This window comes from Belonocnema kinseyi, chromosome 9 (assembly GCF_010883055.1).
Source record: "Belonocnema kinseyi isolate 2016_QV_RU_SX_M_011 chromosome 9, B_treatae_v1, whole genome shotgun sequence".
Taxonomy (NCBI): Eukaryota; Metazoa; Arthropoda; class Insecta; order Hymenoptera; family Cynipidae; genus Belonocnema; species Belonocnema kinseyi.
Genome location: NC_046665.1, coordinates 25,123,238 through 25,131,501, shown reverse-complemented (window position 1 = coordinate 25,131,501; position 8,264 = coordinate 25,123,238).

Sequence of the window (8,264 nt, the reverse complement as noted above, 5' to 3'; positions counted from 1 at the left end):
TTCGCCTTCATATGACATTTACTAATATCATGATTCAACCTAAAACAATAAGTGCAATTTTCCCTCTCTTTGCCTTGGTTTACATTATATTTTTTTCGTTTAGGACACTCACGCCGAAAATGACCTATTTCTTTACAGTCGTAACATTGAATATTCCTTTTTTTGTTTACATTTTCCTCAGTACTAACGTGCGCTACCCTCTTACGAGGATTTGATCCCATTTTAAAGTCTGAATCGAAATCAGGTTTAATTTTTCCTATTTCTTCTGAATGAGCCTTATCCCAGCTTTTAAACTGAATCTCTTCTTGAGATGCCATCACTATTGCTTCATCCAAAGTAGCAGGATTTTTACTTTTTATTATCGCGAATATCTCTCTATTTAATCCCCTAATGAAAGTAGCTATCGCACTTTCTTTATGTGCTTCTATTCTTTCATTTCCTTTTACCCCCGGAGTTTTTTCCAAAGTTATATTAATTAATTCATCTAATATTTGATTAACCCGTGCCCCAAAGTCGGTTATGCTTTCGTTTGGGTTTTTGACAGCCATAGTTAATTCTTGTGATAATTGAGTGATGTCTAATTTTGGTAAATAAATTCTCTCAATTTTTTTAACATTTCTTCAAGAGTGATCCCTACCCTATTTTGAATATGTTTACGCGCAGCTCCTATTACCCTGGTTCGAATTAACATAGTCAAGTATGGAATTTCGTGAAGCATCACCATGCTTCGGGCCACTTGACAATGTTCCACAAACATGGTCACGGACATATTAGTACCATCAAACTCTGGAACCATGTCTTTTACCAACCTGGATACATGCAAAATGGCCTACGCCCTTATTGGTCCTAAAATTGTAGGATTATTTTGTGCTACTTCTCCCTCATCTGGAACAATTCCCAACTGTTCATTGGACTCATGAGCATCTTTTGAAACAGTTCTAGTACCATTACTACCATTATTAATACTACTAACACTGAGATGAGGCTCAATCAGTGTTTAATTAGAATTATTCCTATTAATTACATTATCATCGCTTAATCTACTTCTTAGAATTTCTGTTCCATTTGTCATATTTCTAGTAGGATTTTGTACCCCCCTTGCGCTTCTAAGACCAGATCGCTTCGCAAAACGTGGCATTTTAAAATAATCGGACTTACTTGGACTTATAATTAACTTTATTTTGTCATTTTTGCTTACTAATTCCTATCGCTTCACAACCTGTTCATCCAACGGAGATTCTTGATAAATAACTGATAATCCAATTTCTTCTTAATCCGGAAAGCAGTCTTCTGTTCTTGGAAACCATTAAATTTGTAGATCTCCTCAAAGTTAGGACTCTCGGCTCAGTAATCCTCTTCTGTACCAGTCTAGTTGTCTGCTTCAAATATTTATTTCTACGTTCAATTCACAACTTAATAAAATTCTCAGAATTCTGCAAGCCTACGATTGACGAGGAATAGCTGGTGGCTCTATTCAATCGTTTACAATTTCGATGCTATTGAAAACATCCTAGCTACCGGGAGAAAACCCACCCAAAACCCTGGTAGAAGATTGTCGCTTGAAATATTTTATATTTAATTTTTGAGAATTATGTGTCTTTAATACTGTTCGGTCTTTCACATATGCACTTTATTTTTATTGTGATTGCAGAAAACTAGTAGGCACATGCTCTGGAGCAACGCAGAATTTATAGTAACCCTCTCGTAGATAAACTTCAATACAAATCCAGTCTTCTCCATCATCATAGATACGACATAGTTGTAAAGGTTCACAGTTCGGATCCGAAAGGAGGTCAACCAATGTCATCAACAAGGGATTTGGATCAGTCATTTTCAAATATAGTTTCTTACTAATAATCTTTTAAGTGACTGAAATAGTTTTACAAGTAATGTTCACTTTTGTGCTGATTCGCACGCTGATTCGTTGTTGCCGTTGTATGATTAAAATCATAACTGAGAGAACACTAAGGTTTTGAAATCAAACTCAATTTAATTTATCACTTCAAATTATATTGTTAGCATATTGAAGTTATTAATGTTCCATTGTTATACACTATGTGCACATATAAATATTTAACTAACAAACAATTGAGTTGGTTGTCATACAATTTCTGATTTACATATTCATAATTTGTTTATAATATTCGGCGAGAGCCGATCGCGACGACGCGCTTCGCGTTTAAGTAATTTCAGCTTTCTATTTGAGATTTGATTTTTATTACATAGTCTCAGAATAGATTTAATTTAAATTTGTTAAGTTAATTGTCGCAGGTTTAAGGTAAAAATCGCGGATCCGAGATACAAAAAATCTGCCGTTTTCTCGCTGTGCAAGCGAACTTATTACCTTCGTTTTGGGTGGGGATTCCCTCTCTTTTTGGTTAAAACCAATGGAAATGCTGACGTCATGGTATTTTCCGATCGTTTATCCAATAGTAAAGTAGGTCATTTTACTCCGGCTACAGGAAATGAGTCATAATGTGACTCATTATAAGATTGAAATATAAACATTCGTAAGTCAAAAGTCCTTAGCTATTGCGTTTTACATTTGTCTTATTGCGCCTTAATATCATAAAGATACTTGACTATGACTCATGTTTGGTACTAAAATAGCGGTGACCTGAAGTTGCGTTTATTCTACGGATAATTATTATTTTAACCGTAAGACAGAGAGAGTTATTGTTTTGACATATATTGCCATCTTGTAACATTTACATAACTTATATACATGTTTATCAGACCGATATAATTGAATCTTGATAAAAATAAAAATTTATTAATTGCATACTGTGTTATGGTTGTTTTTCCTAATTATATAAATTTTTGTATTAATTAATATAATTCTATTGAAAAACCAGATTGTCAATGCATTTTAATATTTTAATAAACTTTAAAACACAAAATTTTCGAATAATGAAAAACATGCAAGAAAAATGCAAGTGAGTACCAAATGATATTTTTTATTTATACAGTGTGCACTTAATAAATTTTCATTTTTATCCAGATTCATTCATATCGGTCTAATAAACATTTATATAAGTTAAAATGACATTATTCATAATAAACAATAAAAATGTTATTTTTTAGCATTTCACATTGCGCGCGAACAGCAACGAATCAGAGACCGATTGCGACGCATGCATAGAAGAGTTCGGGGCACTCGATTCGAGCACTACTGGTCAGTAGACCGAGTGCGTCGATAGAGGGAACACCACGTCATCCATCTGAGGATCCGAAGCAGGTTTCCGGTTTTTGCTATTGACTGTGAACTCGTCGTATGAGCGGGTAAGATTTTTCAGTCCGAATCGTTTCTTTTTTTTGTCCAGAAAGTCCGAAAATTCCAGTGTTGGCCCAGAAAGCCCAAAATTTAATTGTTTGATTTTAGCTAGCCCAAAAAGCCTGAAAATCTAATCTAGTTGGCCAAGAAAGCTCTAGATCAAGCTCAAAATTTCATGTGTTGGCCCAGAAAGCCCGAAGTTTCAAGTTCTTGAGGTTAAGGTAGCCACGTGGCCACGAGGTTTCACAACCTTGTGCCTTTAAAATTCTATAGTAAAAAGTCTTGATTTTATGTTTTCCTTTTATTGTTTAAACTTTTGGAATGTTTTGTATTTAATTTTATGATAAGATTTTATATTTGATTTTGTGATATATTTGGGATGATTTCACTTGTGCAATTTTATTATGGTGATCTAATCTTGTGAATTTGCTAGTTGTTTGCCCCATACCCTGACTTTTGTGAGTAGTCGTCTCCACCCTAGTGCCCCCCCCCCCCAAACAGAAAATTATTAGTTGTTTCCTAAAGATAAAAATATTATCCTTAATTCCCCTTCTCCAAAGTGTGTTCTTTAGAATGAGGTGTTCTTCTATGCTACAAATTCATTCGCTTACCTAACTGATTCTATGGGAAGGGTATGGGTTCCTTCTCCCTACGTTAGAATCCATATAAGAACCTACACATATTCTTACTACTAGGCCATCGCATAGTCAAAAATAAGTACTGCGTAGCTGTATCTGCTATAGGAGACTACTACGCAACACTTTCGGTTCATCATCTGTCCTATATAGATCACTAACAGGATTCTATATAGTGCCCTATGCAGGAAGCTGTTTCATTTCCTATAGGTGGCTCCTATGCTGACATATAAGGTGATTCTATCTAGGATCCTATACAGGTTACTTATAGGATCCTTATATAGAATCCTATTCGTGATCTATATAGGTATTTGCAATAGGGCTGTATATTTTCTCCCCCCCCCCCCCTTTTTAGTATCTGAGAATAATCCGTTAATTTGTACCCCCTCCCCTTATTTTACGGAAAATTAAATGCGATAAATTGAGTTAGGCTCTATTATAAAACTCAGCGAAATCATGGAGCATCGTAAAGGAAAAATTTTAAATTGTTCGAAATATTGTACCTCGAAATCGTGCTTCATTTTGCTGTAACAATTCTAAAGCATTTGTGAACGTCAGTCTATTGTTCTAAAATCAAGAGAATGTAATTTAATCCATTGTGGTCGCCTTCTACCGGATTATCCTACTTTTGATTTGAGCTAACAGGAAAGTAACAGGGAAGTTCTGATTCCGGTACACCATAACCTCAAAATGTAATTTGTTTTAGTCAAGCTAAATTTAGAATTTGAAAGTTAGAATTCTAGTTTTGTTGGTTTTTGAGATTTCGCTCAGTCGCTTAGATTTTGTTAGTTTCTTTGACCCACGAAAGGTCTGGCGCCCAACATTGTTTATTAAAAGGTTATCTTGAGGTTACGGTGCCGAAGGTGTATTAATTCTCTTTGTCTAAAAGACAATATTACAGATAAAGAAGAGATACTATACTCTTAACCGGAAATCGATTAAAATACTATGGAAATATACCAAATAGTGTCTTAGTTTCCCCAATCGACCGATGCTAAGTTAAAAGAAGGAATATTTGATAGACGTCAAATTCGAAAACTCTTAAAAAACAACGTTTTTGCTACTGAAACGACTTTGACTGAGAAAAAACCATGGCTTAATTACAAAAACGTCGTTGAACAATTTCTCGGAAATGTTAAAAGCCCAGAATGGAAAAACAGGTCTCGAGAATGGTCCATAGTTTCAAAAATTGAAATGTTTAATGAGTTGGAAGCTACAGTGCATGGATTCTCATCTTCAGCAATTCCCTGAAAACCTTGGAGATCACAGTGAAGAACAGAGGGAAAGGTTCTACGAAGATATCAAAATAATAGAACAAAGATATGGACCTCCCGGTGGACGCGTAGTAGCACTCAGTGCTGCCACATCAACAGTTCAGTGAGAAATGGGATGAGGGGTTTCTGAATCGGATGGGGAGGTTCAGTACTTGCAGTTAGCAATACTGGTAACACAATATAATATTGTATTTATAATTGAACTGAGGGAGGTTTCGATACAAGGGATAAAATGTGTGCTACTTGCTCAACTGCACGGTCAACAAGGAGATAATGAGGGCTGTTCCTAATTATCTTACCTACTTTACTTCGAAAAAAGGGCCACTTCAAGAGCAGGAAAGTCGATTTTCTGGAGGCAACACTCAGTGCTGCTACCCCAGTAAGAAGGCTCGAATTGATTAAAATGGAAACGTTTGCATCAGTTTCCTATCGTATATTTGAATATATCAAATCAATGTTTAAGAGCGTCGAAATGTGGTAACAAGAGCGATTGGAATGAGTGTCAAAGAAGGGACTAAACGAAACGGAATCGATCAGCATTATTTTGTGTACAAAATGTGTATCTCTCCGACTAAAACGGAATTGAATGGTCAACACTTTTTTAACCTATAAAAATGTGAATTTGAAGATTCCTGTAAATTTTTCTATGAACATGTCTCATACGGAAATGAACAAAACTGCTAGATTCAAAAGTATTTGCTTCATAGACACCTGTTTTCAATACATACATTCTTTCTTATATATATATATTGCACATAATATATAATGGTCAATATCTCAACATACCATCCCAGTGGGCTCAAAAATTTAGAAATCCTAAGAACGTCTTCAGAGCGTTTCTAGGACGTCCTATGTCAGCCCAATCAACGTCTCTAAGACGCCCAATGTCCTAAAGATGACCTAAAGACGTCTTCAAGACATGGACGTTCTCAGGACGTCTTTCGTACTGTCATTAGATGTCTTAAGAGCATTCCTAGGTTGTTAAAAAGATAAGCTATAAAAGATTTCTTAGGGATGTCCCAAAGACGTCTCTAGAACAACCTTTATTTTTTTATCCACTGGGACGTGAAGACGACCCTCTACATATTTTGTTAATAAATTAGTCAAGGCAAATTAAAATTTTATTTATTTTTATTTAATTATTATTTTTTCTTAATTCTAACAATTATTTTTAAAAATTTACAACAAGAATGATTTTTAAGTAGAATATATACAATTCGAATTGTAACCGCCAACGTTTCACTCATCAGAATGTATTAAATTGTCATCAAATTTTGATACGATTCAATATCATTGGTTTTATGAACATAAAACTTCTACAAAAGCAATTCAATTGACTTCATTTATCGAATTTTGTGTGCTCAATTAATTACTATTCATCTGCTCGAAAATTGTAGTCAGCAGATAGCATTCAAATGACTCCAACTTTCGAGGTGAGCTGATGCCAGTGATCCCAGGTTTGAAACGAGGTTCACTCCAATACTATCACAGGTCTATGTCCGCGTGAATATAGTTGGAGACGATGTACATGACTGGGTTGCGTGCGCAACCCATTTCTCCTCTTTTGAATTTGAAAACTCGAAGGTACACGATTGCCGGTCGGAACACTTCGGCTGTTCTATTTATATCTCTATCTGCTTTGAAATAAAATCAAGAGATTGGGATTTTAATATTTCCAGATTTCGATGATGGCGATTCTCATGATTTGAATGCTTCGCGCGCCTCTTTATATGCATATATTTTGAGGTTACGTTACTTCAAGTATAAAATATAAATGATATAAATATTAATACTATTATATATAAATATATGCACATATTATTAATGATAATATTATAATTTTGTTATATTATGATTGTCTTATTTATATCTTGATCCGCATTTGAAAGAAATGAAAGAAATTGGCGATTTTGAAATTCATCCCGTTTGGATAAAAACGCAATTATTTGATTGAAAAATTAATTATTTTGTTGAAAATGTAACTATTTTGTAAAAAAGTCCCTTTTTCTATCAAAAGTTCAACTACTTTGTTAAAATTTATTTATTTTTCATTTGAAGGTTCATCTCTTTCGTTGAAAATACATTTTTGAAACTGAAAATTTAACAAATTTAACTATTTGGTTGAAAGTTTAACTCTGATTGAAAACATATATTTTTCGCTTAAAAAATTCAACTTTTTGTAGAGAATTTGTCTTTTTGACTTTAAAATTAAATAATTTCGTTGAAAATTCATGTATTTTGTTTAAAATTTGTCTTTTTTTGTAGATTATTAATTTTCTTGGTCAAAAATTCATCTTATAGGTTGACAATTTAAAAACTTTGTTGAAAATTCATTTTTCCTGTTAAAAATTATTTATCTTTATCTGAAAATATAACTATTATAGGATTAATTATACTTAATCGTATATATTGGTTAAGTTGAAAAATCGTTTTTTTATAGAACATTCATCTTCTTGGTCGAAAATTAACCTTTTCCCTTGAAAATTTAACAATTTTGTTGAAAATTCTTTTTTTTTCTTGTTCAATTCAATTTTTTATCACAGTTTTTATCTGGAAATTGAACTATTTCATTTTTGGTTGAAATTTTATCCTATACATTGTATTAGTTAAAACACCAATTATTTGATAGAAAATTAATTAATGATTAATTTAATTAATGAAAGAATTAATAGATATTAGTTTTTAAAATTATTTTCAATTATGGCGTCAAATATTATTTCAGTGTAAAAATGTTTTATTTCTAACCCATTCAATTAGAAATTTTTTAATTAAAAAAAGAAAATTTCGTTAATTATTAGCAATATTTGACCGTTCATTTAAAACAATCCATGATAAACAAATATTAAAAACTATATAAATTTGAACAGAATGGTTCCAAATAGAAAGCCTTGAGTTGTTAAAATTGTAATGAGATAAATTTTAAGTTTGAACGCTACAATTTTGGTTTAAAAAAACATTCAAAATTAATTTAAAACTTTAAATTATTTCAAATAATTTGAAACACGATGTAGATTTTTGCAGATTTAAAAAAATTTAAGCCTTGTGAGAACTGTAAAATATTTAAAAAGAATAACAAAAATT